We start from the raw sequence: 19,699 nt of genomic DNA on the forward strand, positions 1-19,699 counted from the left end.
TATTACTCTATTACTTTTTTACCATTGGAACTAGTTTCTTGGGTTTGTTTGTAAAAATTAAGGATGGCCTTCTACATGTAAGATATTGGCCAAATACTCTATCCCACCTCTGCCAAGCATGCGTGTGTCCAGAACCAGAAGAGGGGAACTGGTTGGCCTGCAGAAATGGGGGAGAGGGGTAAGGATCAGGTAGATGGATTTCAACTACTCAGTCCTATTGCCAGAAGTGTCTGGCAGTGGCTTCCTCCTCTCTCTCCATTCTGGACACGTCCATGCTCGGCTGTCCTAACCATGCATGTGTATGGAATGGTCAGGATAAATAGCTGTCAGCTGAAAGAGCCAACAGCTATCTAATGTGTATGGCCAACTTCAATATTCAATAATCTGTCATGGCTTGATGATCGACAGCCCATTCACAATAATTTGTCTGTGATCAAAGGAATAAATATAATTTATAATAGAACAGACATATAAAATGAACAACAGATCCATCAACAGCAGCTTGATGACAGATTCCAGGAAGCAATGGGGAGGTGGAACTTCACTTCATATACTAAACCTAAAGCGGTATAATCCATTATCGAATGTATGGCAATTTATTGATGAAAGAAATCAGCAAACGTGGTGGCATTTTCTGCCTCATGTGATGTTTTCTTCATGTCTACAGTACTGAATACAGCCTGACCATGTCCATGAACGAGCAGACATAATTTGTAGCTTCAAATAAGACTGCGCTAACCTGTATTCATGCAAACAAGCAACAGTCTTTTAATGCCATAAAATGAAAAGGTCCATTGTTCAAGAGGAAACCATCCCAAGAAAACAAACATGAAAGTGGCAGCTAGGAAATCAGTTTCATGTGGTTCAAAGCTGCACCATTTCACATTACACAAGAATGTGCCCTAATTGCCAGACACACATTTCCAGCGTAGCCACTTGTATTGAGGAATTGGAGCTCAGCACTGTAATTAGGATCAGTCCATAAAAGTAGATGACCACCACTGGCGTGTTATTGAAGTGTTGAAAGGCTTAAATGGGTTTTTCTCAGGGTAGGTCATCAATATCCGATCAGTGGGGGTACAGCACCCAACACCCCCAATGATCAGCTGTTAGAAGAAGCCGTGGCACCCTGTTGAGAGCTGCGGCCTCCTCGCAACTTAACAAGCACTACGGCTGTCCTTGGTATCGCAGCTTAGCCCTATTCACTGGAATGGGACTGAGCTGTTCCTAGGCCACAGGATGCATGAATGTAATGTCACAGGCCAAGGATGAGGCCCCGGTGCTCACTGGAGCGTGGTGGCCTCTTCAAACAGCTGATTAGCAGGGGTGCCTGGAGTCGGACCCCCCACTGATGAGATACCGAATACCTATCCTGAGAATACATCATCAGTATTAAACACTCAGAAAACCCCTTTAGGGTGCAAAACACATGAGATAAAATTTCTCAACCATCGTTTGAAAAATTAACATGGACAATCTTAATTGGCCAGGTTGAAAAATTTTGGCCATGGTCAGCGGAAACTACATGTGTCGAGCTTGATCTGCTTAATTTGGCTGATCACTTTCTATTTTTAAGCAGCTTGTTTAGTCTCCCCTGTTGCTGGTGGGATAGTTTGCGTGAACGAACACATGGGCAACTTGGCTGGCTTAATGACTTCAACAAATGGCATTTATCATGTAGACAAAGTTAATACTAATGTATTGTGTTTGTCCATATTGCCTCCTTTGCTGGCTTGATTCATTTTTCCATCACATTATACACTGCTTGTATACAGGGGTTACGATCACCCTGTAATCCAGCAGCGGTGGCAGTGCTTGCACACTATAGGAAAAAGCACTGTCCTCTCCAGCCACCTCGTGTCTCTCTTGCAGCGGTGGTCCTAACCCCTGGAAAAGAGCAGTATACTGTATTATGCCATGGAAAAATAAATCCAGCCAGCAAGGGAACCAATATGGGTAATCACAGTACATTAGTAATTGCCTTATATAAACTTTCTCTACGTGATAAATACCATTTGCTGAAGCGAGACCTCCTCTTTAAAGGGGTTATCCTGGAAAAGGTAATGATGACTTATCCTCAGGATAAGTCATTATTGTCACATCGGCGGGGGTCCAGGTCCCGGCATCCCCGCTGATCAGTTGTTTCAGGGAGTCGCTGCTCCTTGGTGAGCGATGCAGACTCCTGGCAGCTTTCTAAGGACAGGGTTGTATAGTGGCAGTGCACGGTATTTCAGCTCAGCCCCATTGAATTGAATGGGGCTGAGCTGCAACTAGGCAATGTGACTGATGTACAGTGATGTCACTGGCCTAGGAAGAGGCTTTGGCGCCCAAGGCGTCTTCTAACAGCTGATCGGTGGGGTTCCCGGGTGTCACACCCCTGCAGATGTGATACTGATGACCTATCCTGAGGATGTCATAAATATCTCTTCCTGGATAACCCCTTTAAGGCTAGGTTCAGGCACCTTACTTGCAGTTGTTTTTGCAGGGAAAGCGTGGAGTCAAGAACTGATCCCAAAAAGGCAATGTTACTTCTTTCCTCTAGACATAGAGGATGTCTCCTCGTCGCGGTCACACGGTCATGTTAAGGAAGAGAGTTATCATTGTACTATTCTGCTTTCTGGCATCCATCGAAAAAAATTGCACGAACTTCAGTCTGTGTGAACCTAGTGAGTGAACCTAGCCCAGTGGTGGCATACCTATGGCACGTGTGCCAGGGTGGGCACTCAGAACCCCCTCTGTGGGCCTGTGACTATGTGTGTGCTGTGCGTAGGGTTGCCACCTGTGCACTATTAATAATGAGTGCTTCTATTGTGGAGCGCTCATTAGTACGTCCTCCCTCCATCTTCTGCTTGTGTTAAAAAAAAAAAAGTAAAACTCAGAATGGAACGTCAGGCTCATAATCGAACAGTCCTATCCTTGCCCGTAATGTGGACAAGAATAGGACATGTTCTATATATTTGCAGGTCTAATGGAGCGGACAAAAGGATGCGGACAGCACAAGGTGTGCTGACTGGATCTTTTGCGGCCCCATTGAAGTGAATGGGTCCGCATCCAACCTGCACAAAATACGGATCGGAGGCGGACAAAAAATACATTCATGTATGAGCCCTAACACTGTATTTTTCTGTGGCATTGTATATATTGTGGGGTTTCGCTCTGATAGACAGGATTAGCGGATGCAGTATAGAGGCAACAACAGATTCTTTGGATCAAACTGTTCAGTGTTTTATTCACACATAGTCAAGTGACAAAACAAGCAGTCATAATCAAGCAAAAAGTCACCTTGGGGTGTTGGTGGTAATTCACACCATGCGGCAATTCTGCCTCAAAGAGTCCTTGACCATAGCAGCGCCAACCTGTTTTCACGCCAAACAGGTAGCAAGCCTTCATCCAGACACAAGGCTCCCAGATCCCAACACAGAGACCTGACTTCTGAGCCCAGCTGCCTATTTAAGGACAGCCAGGTGCTGCCAAAACCCAGACCGGCACTTAAAGTCCGGTATTTGACCTCACCTGGCTGTAAATCAGCCCAGCAGCACATGCTGGGAGGAAAATACCTGTTTTCCCAGACCAAACCTCTCACTGTATCACATACCCCCCCCCCCCCTCTTTGTTCAACCCTGAGGGGTGAACACATGCCAGACAGTGTACCCTGGACAGGGCATCCACACTTCCCTGTAACCGGCCTGCCCTGTGTTCCACCGAAAACTTAAAGTTTTGTAGGGAGAGAAACCATCAGGTGACCCGGGCATTCTGTCCTTGGCCTGGCTCATCCACTTGAGAGGGGAGTGGTCAGTCACCAGGCAGAATTTTCTCCCCAATAAATAATAGCGGAGAGATTCTAGTGCCCACTTGATAGCCAGGCACTCTCTCCACTATACTATACCGGGTCTCGGCTGAGGTGAGCTTACGGCTGAGGAAGACAATGGGATGCTCCTCCCCATTGACTTCCTAAGACAGTACAGCACCGAGGCCTACCTGTCTGTACTATAAACTCCCTTTTGAAGTCGGGCGTGGATCTGCACAGGGCCGACTTCAAAGCTGAGAAAGCCTCTTCCGCCCGATCATCCCAGCGAACCATTATTGACTTGTGTCCCTTCAAGAGTCCTGTCAAGGGCGTGACTAGAGTAGCAAAGTGGGGAAGAAACCTCATGTAATAGCCCACCATTCCCAGGAATTTATTATATAGTGGTGACAGGTCGGGGCCAATTCCGTATTGCCTCTATTTTGTTCACTTGGGGTTTGATGACTCCGCGCCCAATGACATACCCCAGGTACTTAGTCTCTTCTAACCCTATCGCACATTTTTTGGGTTAGCGGTTAGGCCAGCTTTCCGAAGGGAGTCCACTACATCCTGCACTTTGGCTAGGTAACTTTCCCAGTCGGTATTATGGATGACAATATAGTCCATGTCGATTAGTCGCTGAAAAGTGGCGGGGGCGCCATGCAGACCAAAGGGTAAGACCTTATATTGATACAGCCCCTCAGGCGTGATGAAGGCAGTTTATTCTTTGGCAGCCTCCATTAAGGGCAGCTGCCAATACCCTTTCATAAGGTCCAAAGCAGAAAAATATCGGGCTTGTTCTAACCTCTCGATGAGCTCATCCACCCGGGGCATGGGATACCTATCGAATTTGGAAACCTCGTTAAGTTTTCGAAAGTCGTTACAAAACTGCAACGTCCCGTCCTGCTCTGGTATCAATACAATAGGACTGGCCCACTCACTTTTCGACTCCTCAATGACGTCTAGCTACAGCATTAGCTGCACCTCCTCTGATATGGCTTGTCGCTGAGCCTCGGGTACACAGTATGGTTTTAATCAGATTTTTGCCTGAGGCTCAGTGACAATGCCATGCTGGATTTTGGAAGTGCATCCAGGGAGTTCAGAGAACATATCCGTGTTCCAAATAATTAACTCCCTGGCCTTCTGAGTCTGTTTAGAGGCTGTCAGCAATTTTTACTGTGGCAGACGCTTCTCTTGCATCAGACAGAGGAGTCGGTACCTGTTCTCCTAGAAAACCCTGCCGCGGACTGTCTTCTGTACAGGTTTCCCTATCTTTCCACGGTTTTAGTAAATTCACATGGTAAACCTGCTCCGGCTTTCGCCGCTTTGGCTGGTGTACCTTGTAGTTTACATCTCCAATTTTCTCGAGTACCTCGTTGGGCCCCTGCCACCTAGCCAGGAACTTACTGTCCACGGTCGGCACCAGAACCAAAACCCGATCACCCGAGTTAAAGATCTGGACCCAAGCCTGCCGAGAACCAAGTAGAGGCCTGGGGTACCTCTCGCACTGGGAACATGAGATAGGGCAGAAGGAGGTCCCAGTCCTTCCCGTCTTTAGCCAACACCCTTTTCAACATATTTTTTAATGTTTGGTTAAAACTTTCTACCAGACCGTTCATTTGCTGATGGTAAACGGACGTCTGTAGCTGTTTTATGTGCAGCAACTTACAGAGTTCCCTCATCACCCTGGACATAAAAGGGGTCCCTTGGTCGGTCAGAACCTCTTTAGGTAGTCCTACTCGGGGAAACATCTCCATTAACTCCTTAGCTATGGGTTTGGCCGAGGTATGTCGCAGTGGCAACGCCTCCAGGTACCGAGTGGCGTAGTCTAGAATGACTAAGATGTGTTGATGCCCTTCGGTACTGAACCTATGAGGTCCATAGCTATTTGGTCAAACGGTACTTCGATAATCGGGAGAGGTACTAGGGGACTACGGAAATGTGGCTGGGGGCTAGTTATCTGGCAAGTCGGGCAAGACTTACAAAACTCTTCCACTTCTTTGAATGTGCTGGGCCAGTAAAACCGCTGTAGAATACGATCCTGAGTTTTCTGCAGCCCCAGGTAACCCCCGAGAATGTGTTGGTGGGCTAGATCTAACACAAGCTTGCGATAATCCTTGGGGACCACCAACTGTTCAATAGACTCACCCCATAGTTGGTTTACCCGATACAACATATCCTGATGTACCAAAAAACGGGGAAACACTGACTCTGCCCCAGGTTGTGTTGGTTCACCATCTACTATTAACACATTTTCCCAGGCTTGGGATAGGGTTGGGTCCTGACGTTGGGCGGTACAAAAATTTTCCCCGGAGACACTGAGGTCTGCCAATTCAGGACCCTGCGGCAAGTTCTCCACGTCTCCCACCATCACACTTAGTGGGGTTGTCTTCCGCTCTTCCACCGAAGTGGCGGTCATCCCTACTGCTGGCCCTTCGGTCTCAGGTTACCAGTGTTCTGGTCTCCCCCCTGAGCCAGACCACTCTTCTAGAGTTACCCCTGTGTCATGGGTATCAGTCACTCTCATACCAGGTCACAGTGCGGGGAAGCCCGAGAAGTCTCTCCCTATTGAGTTCATAATGTAGATTTGTGGTGACAACCACCTCATGGGTCCATCTACTGGCCACCGTAGTTAGAGACACCAGCACGGTGGGGTAGTCTTTTAAGTCTCTGTGGATGCACATCACCCCAACTTTCCAGCCAGTATACTCAGTGGACCGCACCAGGGTAGCCCTTACTAGGGTCACCAGACTTCCTGAGTCCAGCAGAGCTTCCGCTGGAGTGTCTCCCACTACCACCTGGCACAAGTGATCTAGAGACTCTGGGGTACCTGTTGCACACAGCCTCCTGTTATATAGCAACTGACGGTAGCCATAGTTAGTGTCCATGGGCTCAACCTGATGGGGACAGTCAGCCCATACATGGCCAGGATACTGACACCGCCAGGTCTGCCATTGATACATCCCGGGTGGGTTTTATCGGCTCAAATCTCCGAGCCTGGGGTGGAGATTTCCAGGGTTTGCCAACCCCCCTCCCGACAGAACCCTTCTTTAGATTTCTGATAGTTTCATAGCAATCCACCAGGTCCACCATCTCAAGGGCATTTCCAGGAGACACCCGACCGATCCAGTGCTGGAAAGGGTATGGCAAAACCCTCCAGAACATATCGGCTAACAGATGATCCAGCATAGCAGTGGGACTCAGCACATCAGGCTGTAGCCATTTTTGCAAGAGGTGAAGTTATAATACTGGGGTCTTGCAGGGTCAGCCGGGTTGAACCCCCACTGATGCACTCGCTGGGCCCGGACCAACACATTCACCCCCAGTCTTGCCAGAATCTCACCCATGACTTTCTAGTAGTCGGCCGCTTGATCGTCCGGCAAGTCGAAATACACCCACTGGGAATTCGATGCCAGGAATGGAGCAACGACCTCAGCCCACTGGTCACGGGGTAGCTTTTCCCTGATGGCCACTTTCTCGTACATCACCAGGTAGCTTTCGATGTTGTTTGCGGGGGTCATCTTAGGAATTGCGGCACAGACTGCTTTCCAGGCATCGTGGATGCTCGGGGTTGCTCCTGCTGTCTGCTGTGTTGTAGCAGCAACTGGTTAGTCTCCTGCTGCTGCTTATTATCTTCGCGTTGCTGCAGGTTTGTCTATTGCTGCTGCAGATTAGCCTCCATTAGCCTTCACAACAGCCTCTATTTTGTCGTGGGGCACTGGTTGTAATACAGCTGGTTTAAAGTACGACATACAACCATGCCTAAAAAATGCAGAAACCAAAAATTTCGGCATTCTCGCCAGCCTCACTGCTTTTGCCTGCATTTTGACTCTCTCTTATTCTCTTTTGAAGCTGATCAACAGATTTGAAATATTACACAGTTCATTATAATTTATAATATTACTCCAGATAGTGTCAGCTCCTAACAGTAAATCAGCAGAACCTTCACACACTACTTCATTATAACCTTTGGTGCTTATAAGTAAAGGAGTTCTACAGATTTATTCTTTAGGCACCTGTATACCTCCAGGCAATGAATAAAACATCACGGTGCTCCTGAATCCTTTGTGTAGTAACTGCGTGCAGTCTCTCTTCTGTAAGCCCAGCCATTTGTTCTCCAGACGTCTTCTGCCTCGGGTTTCGGAGACAAGAAGAAGCTACTTCCTGTCAGTTAGATTATTTCCAAGTACTCTACTAATATAAGTTCCAAATACAGAGCCTACAAGCAAAAGACTGTGCAGAGACATGTCTGGCTGACTGTGCCTAGAGCTCTGACCTAATCACGACAGAGGTCAGACCGTGCACCTTTACAATTTCTCTGTGTGTGGCAATGTAAGATACCATAAATAGGAATGTATATGGTATGTTGGAAAAGTCTAGGGACGTAGCTATAAGGGGTGAAAAGGAAGTAATTACAACAGGGCCGTGGTGCCTGAGACAGCTCAATGGTCCTTCTTCCACATAATAAGAAACCAGTATTAAAATGACATATAGTAGGTAGAAGCCTAGAAACAATAAATAAAAAATAAATTAAAAAAAAGATAAAAATGGCTAAAATAAGAGCACTATGAGGGGAAATGTATGAGTCTTACTAAAGATGTACAGTATACGCTAATATATGATGCGGCCAAATTATTAACAGGCCTGTAAATAATTTTGACACGTTCTAGGGAGGTCTGTGCAGCAGAAAATGATATCTATGCTAGCAAGGAGCTGGTGTACATTATTGGTGTAATGTGTGACAGTTTTCTGGCAGACATATTGTTAAATGTGTTGTGCCTTGGAGCTCCCCCATGGCCTGCCCTCTACTGCCACTTTTTACAAAACTGGAGAGGGTGTCAGAAAAAGTCAAGAAAAGTCACAAGTGTTGCACAAAATGGGACCTGCACAGACATTTGCAACTTTTCTTCTGGCATAGAACTTTATTTCATTCTGCCCTACAGTATGTGATATACCACCTCAGGTTAAGTTCACATCTGCAGAGGAGGTTCTGGCAGGAGCTTGTGCTGCATATTCTGGCAAAAAAAGATTGAAATACTGCTTTTGCCCGGTATTCATGCTGGAAACATGACAGAGTTTATCATAGTGAATGGGATTCATCGGGCGCTGGTAGTGTCTGCCATATGCCAGATGCAGAAAATCCAGTATTCTGGAACAGAATACGGAATTTGACTGCAGATATGAACTAGCTTTAAAGGGGTATTCCTGTTATAACAGATCAATTGGGGTCCTACCTCTGGGACCCCCCACGATCAGGAGAAATTGGCCTCATACCCTGTGGAAATGGATAGACCGGCTGGTCAGAAATGTGTGCTGCAGCTCAATTCATTTCGATAGGAGCACTCGAGATAGTCGAGTACAGTGCTCCGTACAAGCTAGTTCATCCTGTGGGTAGGGGATAACTTGTTATAACTGGAATGCCCCTTTAAGGGTCTGCTTTTCCAGAAGCATAGGTCACACTTGTTTATGGGATGTATCTAGAACTCCAGCTTAGCCCCACTCCTTTTGGCTCATGATGATTGATTTCAGCCTTTCCTGACATGTTTCTGCTAGATCTTATCTTTGCCTTATGCAGTGTTATATAAAGTCGTCCTCCTATTTTCTGCCTATGTCCAGACACAGATTTGCTATGATGATAAGTGGATGACATAATGCACACTTGCTTGCCAACACTATCAGCGATGACTTTACGTTGAGATGATCTCACTTTGGATGGTGTCTTGTTATCACACAACTTATCAGTAGACATTTGCTGGGGATACAATATCATCCGAAGCATTGCGCTGTCTATGGTGATGGGAGGTTTTGCGCTTTGTTTCGGGGAAGTAGCTGCTTACTTGTTTATTATAAGATCTGGTGCTTCTTGAAGATGACAAGAAGTGAAAGATGAAAGGCACATTTCCATCTCAAGTTCTCTCACTGCTGATACAAAGAACAAAGGCATGTTTTGTCTGGAAGAAACCTACATGTAGCTCATCACTTGTGATGGAGGAGACATCTTAAGAGAAGGGTTTATCAACTAACATGCATTTGTATGCTCGTCCCGAAGTCAAGATACAGTAGCACTTAGTCATATTCTATATCCCCTTGGATATGTCAGTGTGATGACTGGAGGCCAGGCTTGCTCATGTTATCAATGCAGATATTCCAGCTAAGGGTGTGGATTAACAGCTTCAAAGCACAGAACGTCTATTCCTTGAGAAGTCATACTTCCTTTCAGCCTTAGTTTTCCAATCACGTCTTCTTCTAAATTTACTACTTAAAAGAGACATTCGATGGAAAGCTTGTTCAGTGTTTAAAGGTTATGAAAATATTGCAGAGGCCATTTAAATCCATTAGGAGGTATGTATCAATGGTGTCTGCTGTAAGAAATCACCACTTACATTGTCAGTTTATGGGCTGTAATGTTACATATAGGACTTGTAAGGAATTGTGCCTTTGCCTGCCTCCACCTCAAGTGACTGGTAAAGAAGGACTATAGCAGGGGTAAAATTAAAGGGAAACTGTCAGCAGTGACCTCTCTATCAAACTGTTTGCATAGACACATAGCTGTGATTCACCCGATCAGAATGCTCTTTTTCTTTTCTTGATCCGAGGCTCTGATCCTCAGTTATGATATTTCCTAATATGCAAATTAGGCGTTTGGTGGAATGAGGGTGTCACCATTGCTCTTGTTGCACCCAAGCGTTGCTCCTTTCTGGCTGCTTTGATTGACAGGGCCAAGCAGTGGCTAAGCAGTAAGGGAGGGGCTAGCCATAGAAAGGAGTGGAGAGCAATGGTGACACCCTCACTGCACCAAAGACCTCATTTGCATATTCAAAAAAATATATATACAGATGTAGCAGGGTTGGCACTCAAGCTCTTAACTCAAATTTCCTAACTCATTGCGTTATCTTGAGACAAAAGCCATTGAAAAGCAATTGAAGGCGTTTGTTTAACGTATTTAGTTTAGCTAACACGTCTCATAAATCATGAGTGTTAACTCTACTACATCTGTAACTTGGGAATGGAGCCTCAGATCCACAAAAGAAAATCAGAATATTAATGCAAGCAGCTGGATAGGAAGGTCACTGGTGACAGATTCCCTCAGTGGCTCTGTTATGGGCACTTGGCCTTGGCATCATATTGGCTGCTGTAGCTAACTCTGTTAAGGGGATACTTTGGCATCTGAAAATGGGGCATTGTAAAAAAAAAGTTGGTGCAACACACCAGGTATGACGGCTCCCAAAGATTGGGAGTTGTGGTGATAGCACGACTGCTCCATGTGATGTCATTTGGTTTTGTATGACTGTCTCATCACAAAGATTTTCAATAAAAAAAAAACTTGCCTTTAAAAAGGACTATGCTTGGGACACAGATATTGCCGCTGACACCTGCTTCTTCTATTCAACGGCTGTTTCACTTAGCACCTTGGTCCCAGGAGATTTGCTAACTGCGAGCACATGTTTGAAGCCACATTCGAGAGCTGTTTAATTGTTTTGTCTTGCACTGACCCGCATGACATGCAGCGGAGAACTTCAAGGACAAGTGCCATCCAGAAATGCTTTCAAGCAGAAACCACTTATTTAGTGATACTTGCTATGTGGGGCTGGTAGACACCTGCAATGTCTTCTACTTACAGACTGGCTGATATGGTATACATTCATGTTATGGCTCTCGCACTACAAAGAGGACACCTACCGGACCAGTAGAAATGGCAATTATATAATGTTATTGTAATATATTTATATGGTAAGTAGTCATTTACAGTATTGTATTGGTATATTTTATTTTTAGAATGATAGAATTACCTTCAGGAAAGATGAGAGAACCTATATAGATATATTATATAGCCAGATATTGAATGTTAATGGCATTTTCCTGGATTCCCATATTGATGACCTATCCTCAGGGTAGGTCATCAATGTCTAATATCTGATTGGTGGGGTTCCGACTTCCAACACCCCCGCAGATCAGCTCTAGTGAGCTCTACGGCCTCATCCTAGGCCAGTGACGTCACGTTCATCAGTTATATAGGTTAGTAGTCCCATAAGGAGACTGCAGTATTCACTGGAGCACCACAGCCTCCTCAAACAGCTGATCGACGCGGGTGCTGGGAGTTAGACCCCTACCAATCAGATATTGATGACCTATCCTGAGGATAGGTCATCAATATATGAATCCTAGAAAAACCGTTTAAAGGGAACCTGTCATCTGGATTTTGGGTATAGAGCTGAGGAAATGGGCTGCTAGATCGCTGCTAGCACATCCGCAATATCCAGTCCCCATAGCTCTCTGTGCTTTTATTGTGTAAAAAAAACGCATATATCTATATATATATAGATATATGTAAATGAGGCAAGTAAGAAGCCCAAGGAGCTGTTACTAACGTTTCCGGAGCCCAGCCACGCCCACTGTGAAGAAGCCCAGCACCGCCCCACATCCTCTGAATCTCCTCCTTGATCACAGACGTGAGCTAGCGCATGCGCAGTGTCAGCATAGTGTTCCTTCCCTGTGCTGGCATCAGCCTCAGGGAACGAACTGCGCATGCGCTCGCTCGCGCATCGCGAGATTACGACGCTCTAGCTTTGTGACGTCTGTGAGCAAGGAGGAGATTTGGCGGATGCGGGGCGGTGCTGGGTTCCTTCACAGTGGGCGTGGCTGGGCTCAGAGTCAGAGAACGCTGGACTCATCTCTGAAGCATGGAGGAGACAGGACTCATCTAAGGTTCATTTACATATCTAGAAAATAGTTTTTGACACAATAAAAGCACACAGAGCTATGGGGACTGGATATTGCGGATGTGCTAGCGGCCATCTAGAAACCCATGTCCTCAGCTCTATACCTAAAATTCAGATGACAGGTTCCCTTTAAATTTAGCATATTGAATAATGACGAGATGCAGACTTCATCTATGCCTCCCAAGTGCTCTCTGTTGGAAGGACAGTCCCTATGTTTAGTCCAAATTTGTCATTTGGAACTGATCAACAGATCAAAATGAATGCATCGTATTGGTCCAGGTCCATGTATGATTATGTGATGCATTTATGTAAGTTTTCTTATCATTTATTGTGATCCGGTGCTTATCAGTTTATATGATCAGCTATATTGATAATGGGATAAATTTGAGACTACTACAGTATGTCATCCAATTGTACCCATGGCTTGGAGAGGGCGCTGGAGAGAGGGATTAACCACCATGAGGACTACAACCTCCCTCGTTGCTGCCACCACCACTTCCATCCTCTCCAACAGTCCACTGCCACACCACTCCTGCAGTCAGCACGCTGCACAATTATGGCTCAAATTTCCTAAACTTGCAATCATGCCAATAGAAATTTCCAATGTATTATTCAATAACATGTAACATTTGAGCTTTGAAGTTTTACCCTTAAAACAAACGTAAAGAAGGCATGATAGAGTTTGAATGTGAAAGTAGTCTTACAAAGCATATACAAAAACGCACAAGCAACAAAACAGCATAAATGATTTTCATGGTTGACCTTTGAGATAGAATTTCACATAAGCAATGTAAATGGGTGATAATAGACACGTTGCAGCTGAAATTCTCTGACATGATGCAGGGTCTACAATATTTTTACTTGGAACATTTCCCCAAAGGAGACCTTGTTCAACATTAAGGGACTGTCTGCATTATTGTACGGAGGTTTGCTTTTTATAAAAGGCAGGTTCTTGAAGCGAGGAGAGCTGCTTCCAATCAAGTGTTCTTGGTCTACATTTCGTACTATGAATACATAAGTTTACTTAGTTAAATAAAGAAATGGCCTGAAGATGTCTAAATTTCAAAGTACTGAACTATTCCTGTTGGCATGATGCTAGCACACAAAAGGTCAGGAAAAGTTATCAGTCATTGGCTTCTCCTGCCAATTTTGTGGGTGGGCTCAGTGAAAGGATGTGCAGCGAGCTCCTGAGGAGCTGGTGAGGAGGATGGGAGTGGTAGTGGTCCTGATGAGATGTTGTGTCACAGTGTACTCCCTAAGGACGCCGCTCCCTGGGGTTCTCTGCAGTAAAAGTGTAGTTTGAAGAATCAGTAAACGTATAAAAGTCTCATACTGCAAAATATAACTTGTGGCACATCCAGCATCAATAAATACAAAGTGCAGTTTCTCTGGCACCAGATGAGGAGGTACTGGTAAGCACTTGTGGATTTAGCTGTCCACTGTAATACAGGCTTAATGTTTGACAGTTTAAAGGGACACTGACAGGCCCAATAACCATAATTAGCTGTATATATCCATGCACAGGTCTTCTAATGTGCATTAAAAACATATAAGTATAACCCCTGTCCACATTATGAATACAGTAAACTCACGTTTTATAACCTGAACTAATCGCTGTTCTTTCTGCCCAAGGGGCGGGGTTTCAGCTCCACTTGCGCCCAGCCAGCATCAGCCCAACCGCCGTTTTTGAAGCGCCACCCAGCTCATCAATATTCACTTAGCTGGGCGGCTTCTGCAGTCCCCGACCTTCTGATATCCGGCGCATGCCCAATAGAAAGCTTTGGGCATCGGACTCGCTTTCAGCTTCTGCGCATGCGCCCGGCACCCATAGCTTTCTATTGGGCATGCGCCGGATCTCGGAAGGTCGGGGACTGCAGAAGCCGCCCAGCTAAGTAATATTGATGACCTGGGTGGCGCTTCAAAAACGGCGGTTGGGCTGATGCTGGCTGGGCGCAAGAGAAGCTGAAACCCCGCCCCTTGGGCAGAAAGAACAGCGATTAGTTCAGGTTATAAAACGTGAGTTTACTGTATTCATAATGTGGACAGGGGTTATACTTATATGTTTTTAATGCACATTAGAAGACCTGTGCATAGATATGTACAGCTAATTATGGTTATTGGGCCTGTCAGTGTCCCTTTAAGGCTACTTTCACACTAGTGTCTTTGCTGGATCTGGCAAGGGATCAGCAAAAATGCATCCAGTCAATAATACAACCGTCTGCATCCGTTCAGAATGGATACGGTTGTATTATATCCTAAATGAGCAAGACGGATCCGTCACTAAATCCACTGTAAGTCAATGGGCGCCGGATCCGTTTTGTTTTTGTGTCTGAAAAAACGGATCCAGCACCATTTACTTACATTGTGCTTTATGCCGCATCCGTCTTGATCTGTATCCCATGATGCACACAAAAACGCTGCTTGCAGCGGTTTTGTGTCCGGCATGGGAATGCAACAAAACGGAATGCATTCTGGTGCACTCTGTTCCGTTTTGTTCAGTTTTGTCCCCATTGACAATGAATTTTTTCTCTGGTTTGAGATCCTCTGACTGATCTCAAAACCGGAAAGGAAAATGCAGATGTGAAAGTAGCCTAAGTAGGTGGTGGTGTCTGAGCTGTTATCCCTCACCTTGCAGCAGTGTCTGTAAAGTTGTATCTGGCTGATAACTGTGCTGTCTTGTCTCTCAAGTGTTGTCTCACAGGAGAAGAATATCTGTTTCCTGGGTTTCCCTCGCAAGGGAATAAGATATAGTTCCTGGGAGTGGGAGCTCACTTCCCCACTATCGGAACAGGAACTCCTCCCTGTCCCACTAGATTAGAACTCCCCCTCCTGGCAAGATGTATGACCAGCCCACTCCTTCAAAGAAGGGAGGAACAGGGTGGTTAGCAACCATTACCAACCATGACCTCCTCTGCTGGAATAAATTATATAAACATGAAAATACAATACATGACATATAAAATATTAAACAATTGCAGATACCTCTAGGTCTGAAGTACTGCAGGTGTATTAGGGAATTGCATAATTCAAAGTTCTTTAATATAATGGTGCCACCTCACAAGGTCGCTGGCTGCCTAGTGGATCCATCAGCAAACATACTGTCTGCATTAGTCTACAAAAGGCATCTGTCAGCATGATCAACCCTACCAGGCAGTATGCTGGTTGATTATGCTTCTGACCCATTAGAAATTCTGTGATAGTTGCAAGCATCTTTTTTCTTCATACAAAAATAATTGCTATTTTTTAGCCTAGCCTTTTTAGGATAGAATAGATTTAGATGCTTGATAAAGACCACCAAATTTATATATATATATATATATATATATATATATGATGTATTATATTATTTTATATATTATATTATTATATATTTATTATATATAGATATCTTTTTTAGCCTAGCCTTTTTAGGATAGAAAGAAGAGTCTACATTCACATGTCTGGTGGAGCTACACAAGGTTATACATCCACTAACCATGGCAGAGAATTGCAGGTGTTACATAAAACACTCCCCTGGAGAAACGTCCCAGAGCTTGCTAAACACTATAGGTCTATTACATTAAAATATCCCAATTCCCAAAGGTGGAACTGGTCTTTTGCTGAGGTTTAATGGGAAACAAAAACATACAACAAGTCACTGAGCAAATATACTTCTGAGTTAAGACCATATTCACTAAGAAAATGTTTAGCTGCAGATGTTCCAGAGATGTGAAGTGCGGGCAGTATGAAAGTGCTGCACATGGACCAGCTTGATGATATTACATGTCTAGCATCAAAGGAAATATGAATTCTATCCTATTTACATCACTGTATAATCTACTGTGGTGGAACATGAGACTACATGACATACCCGGCAGAACTGAACGCCAAGATCCATATGTAGTAAAATCGGTTGTATACATTGTCTACCTGCATTGTAAGACCTCTGGTTTCTGCATATTTATTTGTGAGGCTTATTGCACACGACAGTATGGCTTTTCAGTGTTTTGCGGTCCGTTTTTCACAGAACCGTTGTTCCGTTTTTTGTTTCCGTTGTGTTTCCGTTTCTGGTCCGTTTTTCTGTATGCCATATACAGTATACAGTAATTACATAGAAAAAATTGGGCTGGGCATAAAATTTTCAATAGATGGTTCTGCAAAAACGGTACGGAACGGACGACATACGGATGCATTTCGGTATGTGTTCCATTTTTTGGGCGGACCCATTGACTTGAATGGAGCCACGGAATGTGAATTGCGGGCAATAATAGGACATGTTCTATCTTTCAACGGAATGGAAAAACGGAAACTGAATGCATACGGAGTACATTCCTTTTTTTTTTGCGAAACCATTGAAATTAATAGAGGCCCATAAACGGAAGAAAAAAGACGTTCGTGTGCGCATGAGGCCTAAGGTTGTGTTCACATCACGTTTTTGTCCCACGTTTAATGTATAGTACATATGTTGAACAGATGCCTCAGTCAGATGCCATGCAGTGGCATCTGTCACCATAGGTTTCTATAAAGAGTGTAGGGGGATAGAAGAGTGTAGTGTATATGGAGAGTGGTTGTAACCCCTGGATAATATGATGGAAAAATCTATCCAGACAGCAAAGGAGGCAATATGGACAATCACAATACATTAGTAAGTGCCTTGTGATAATTTTCTGTACATGATAAATGCCATTTGCAGAAGTGAGACAACGCCTTTAAATGTGGCATAGAAAACGTGATGTGAACAACTGCTAAGACGTGAGGCACTATCCCAGAGAAGACAGCCATGTCTCAGATAGGTGTAAACCTTTGGACTTCATATTTTAGCTGAACACAATAGTTTCCCCATTTCATCGATTTGGCAGCTGTTGTTTTGATCTATCTGTGGGTTCTGAATTGTCTCAAGGTTATGCTGGGGATTAAAACTTCTCTGTAATTCTAAGCAGATGGGTAACAGAGCAGCCCTATAATTATTCACCTCTCGCCACAGGCTCTTCATCTGGAATCCCAGTTGGGTGATCTCAGAGGCACCTAGGCATCTTGAAAGTCTAGTAAGGACAGTTTTCATTGGAGTGACTATGTCCAAATGGGAGATGGCATACATGATTCATTACTACAGGTATAACCCATGGTGCTGATTACTATGATAGTACAAACCTTTCCTGTACATGATATACACACAGGTAAGGTAGGTGTGAAGGAACCGTAATCTCCTGTATTAACTGTTTGCTGACACAATATTGAGTATGTTGAGTTATCATATCCCCAATATCATATTCAGACGCTTATAAATGGTTTGGAAATAACATGGCAGCATTGTATAGGTTCATTAAATTCCCCTTAAATAAAAGGTACGCTGAGGTGCATTCCATAGACGTATCGGTGTCCAGTGCACTCACACTGACTGGCTGGGAGGATCATGTGATCCACCATGGGACTCCACAGGAAGTGTCCATTTAGCTTTTCAGGTACCTTAAAATTTGTGAACCTGATCATTTTTAATAGTTCTGTGTCTATATATTACGTTTACATACTTGATATGGTTTCCTCAGTGTTCCTCTCAGAACGTCCTTCTAATGCATACCGTACTTGCCAACATTTTGAAGTTGGCTTGCAGGAGAATGTGGTGCCCATTGTAAACATACCCCTTTGAAGGAGCCTCACCCATTTTATACATCACCTCACCTTCTTTGTAGAACACTCACCAATGAGGCGAGGTGAGGCAGCACCAGGTAGGGGGGCAGCGGAAAGACCTTGGGCAATGAGTGCTTTCATTATGGAAGCGTTTATCTCTGCATATTCAACTGTATCGCTATATTAACCAGTATGTTTTGTAGCACTATACGTAATGTCTTCCAAGTATGCCTTTAACAGTAAGGCTGGAGAGAAGAAAAGGTTAGGTTTAGAACTCGGCATTAGGGGGGGGGGAGTCATTTCAGTTTTCGCCTCAGTCAGCAGAAAGGATAGGTGTACCACTGAGAACACTCCACCCATTTTGTGATGTGCTACACCCCCCTTGTATAATGTCCTCCCCAGTTTCTCAATTCAGGGTGCATTCACACGAATGTATGTATTTTGTGGCCCGCAAATAACAAAGACTTCAGTGTGACGTCCTTGTTGCATTTGCTTTTTATTGCGGACCTATTGTAATAATGCCTATTCTTGTTTTTAAAATGGAGAAGAATAAGACATATTCAATCTTTTTTGTGGGACTGCAGAACAGACATACGGATGCGGACAGCACACTGTGTGCAGTCCGCATTTTTTGCAGACCCATTGAAATTAATGGGTCTGCATCCAATCCGTAAAAAATGCGGATCAGATGTGGACCTTCTGGGGCCTTAGGCTGCCGTAAGAATGAATGCAGAATGCGACTGACTTCCTGTGCACACATAAGATGCTGTGTCCATTGGAGAATCAGAGTGCTGGTCACATGCCACAGATTAGGACCAGAAAGGAGTGGATAACTCACAATACAGCCACTGGTAAGAAGATTACCGTCACTACAATTTAAAAAGTGTACCTTTCTAATAGGCCAGAAAAAAAAAAGGTGGAAGTACTTCTTTAACCCCTTCAGGACCCTAAGATTTTCCTTTCTTGCATTTTCGTTTTTCACTCCCCGTCTTCCCATAGTCCTAACTTTTTTATTCACATAGCCTTATGAGGGCTTATATTTTGCGGGACAAGTTGTACTTTCTAATGGCACCATTTACGGTTGGATACCATGTAGTAGGAAGCGGAAAAAATTCCAAATGGGGTAGAATTGGGAAAAAACGCTTATAAAGGTGTTTTTTTTTGTTTTTGTTTTTTTTACACTGTACACTATACAGTAAAATTGACCTGTTATTGTCATTCTCCAGATTAGTACAGTTACAATGATACCACATTTTTATTTTGCGTTTAATACTGAAAAAAATTAAAACCTTTGAGCCCTTTTTTTTTTATAACCCTATTCTGACCCCTATAACTTTTTTGTAGTTATGTGTACGGGGCTCTGTGAGGGCTCAATTTTTGTGGGACGATCTGTTCTTTTCAGTGATGCTAATTTGTAGTGTATGTAGTGGCAGTAATTTGAAGTGTGTGCGACTTTTTGATCACTTTTTATAAAAAAAGCTAATAGGTAGTTGAAGTGACAAAAAATTGGCTGTTTTAATTTGTTTTCCCATTACGCCATTTGCCATAAATATTGTTATATTTTAATTGTATGGGCATTTGAACTTTT

At 44.2% G+C, this 19,699-nt stretch overlaps 1 protein-coding gene across 2 annotated transcripts in view; it reads right to left on the reverse strand.

Moving 5' to 3' along the window:
- APCDD1 (APC down-regulated 1) overlaps positions 1–19,699 on the reverse strand; it is a 119,591-nt gene that overhangs the window by 23,935 nt on the left and 75,957 nt on the right. The window lies entirely within an intron of this gene.

This window comes from Bufo gargarizans, chromosome 5, assembly GCF_014858855.1.
Source record: "Bufo gargarizans isolate SCDJY-AF-19 chromosome 5, ASM1485885v1, whole genome shotgun sequence".
Taxonomy (NCBI): domain Eukaryota; kingdom Metazoa; phylum Chordata; class Amphibia; order Anura; family Bufonidae; genus Bufo; species Bufo gargarizans.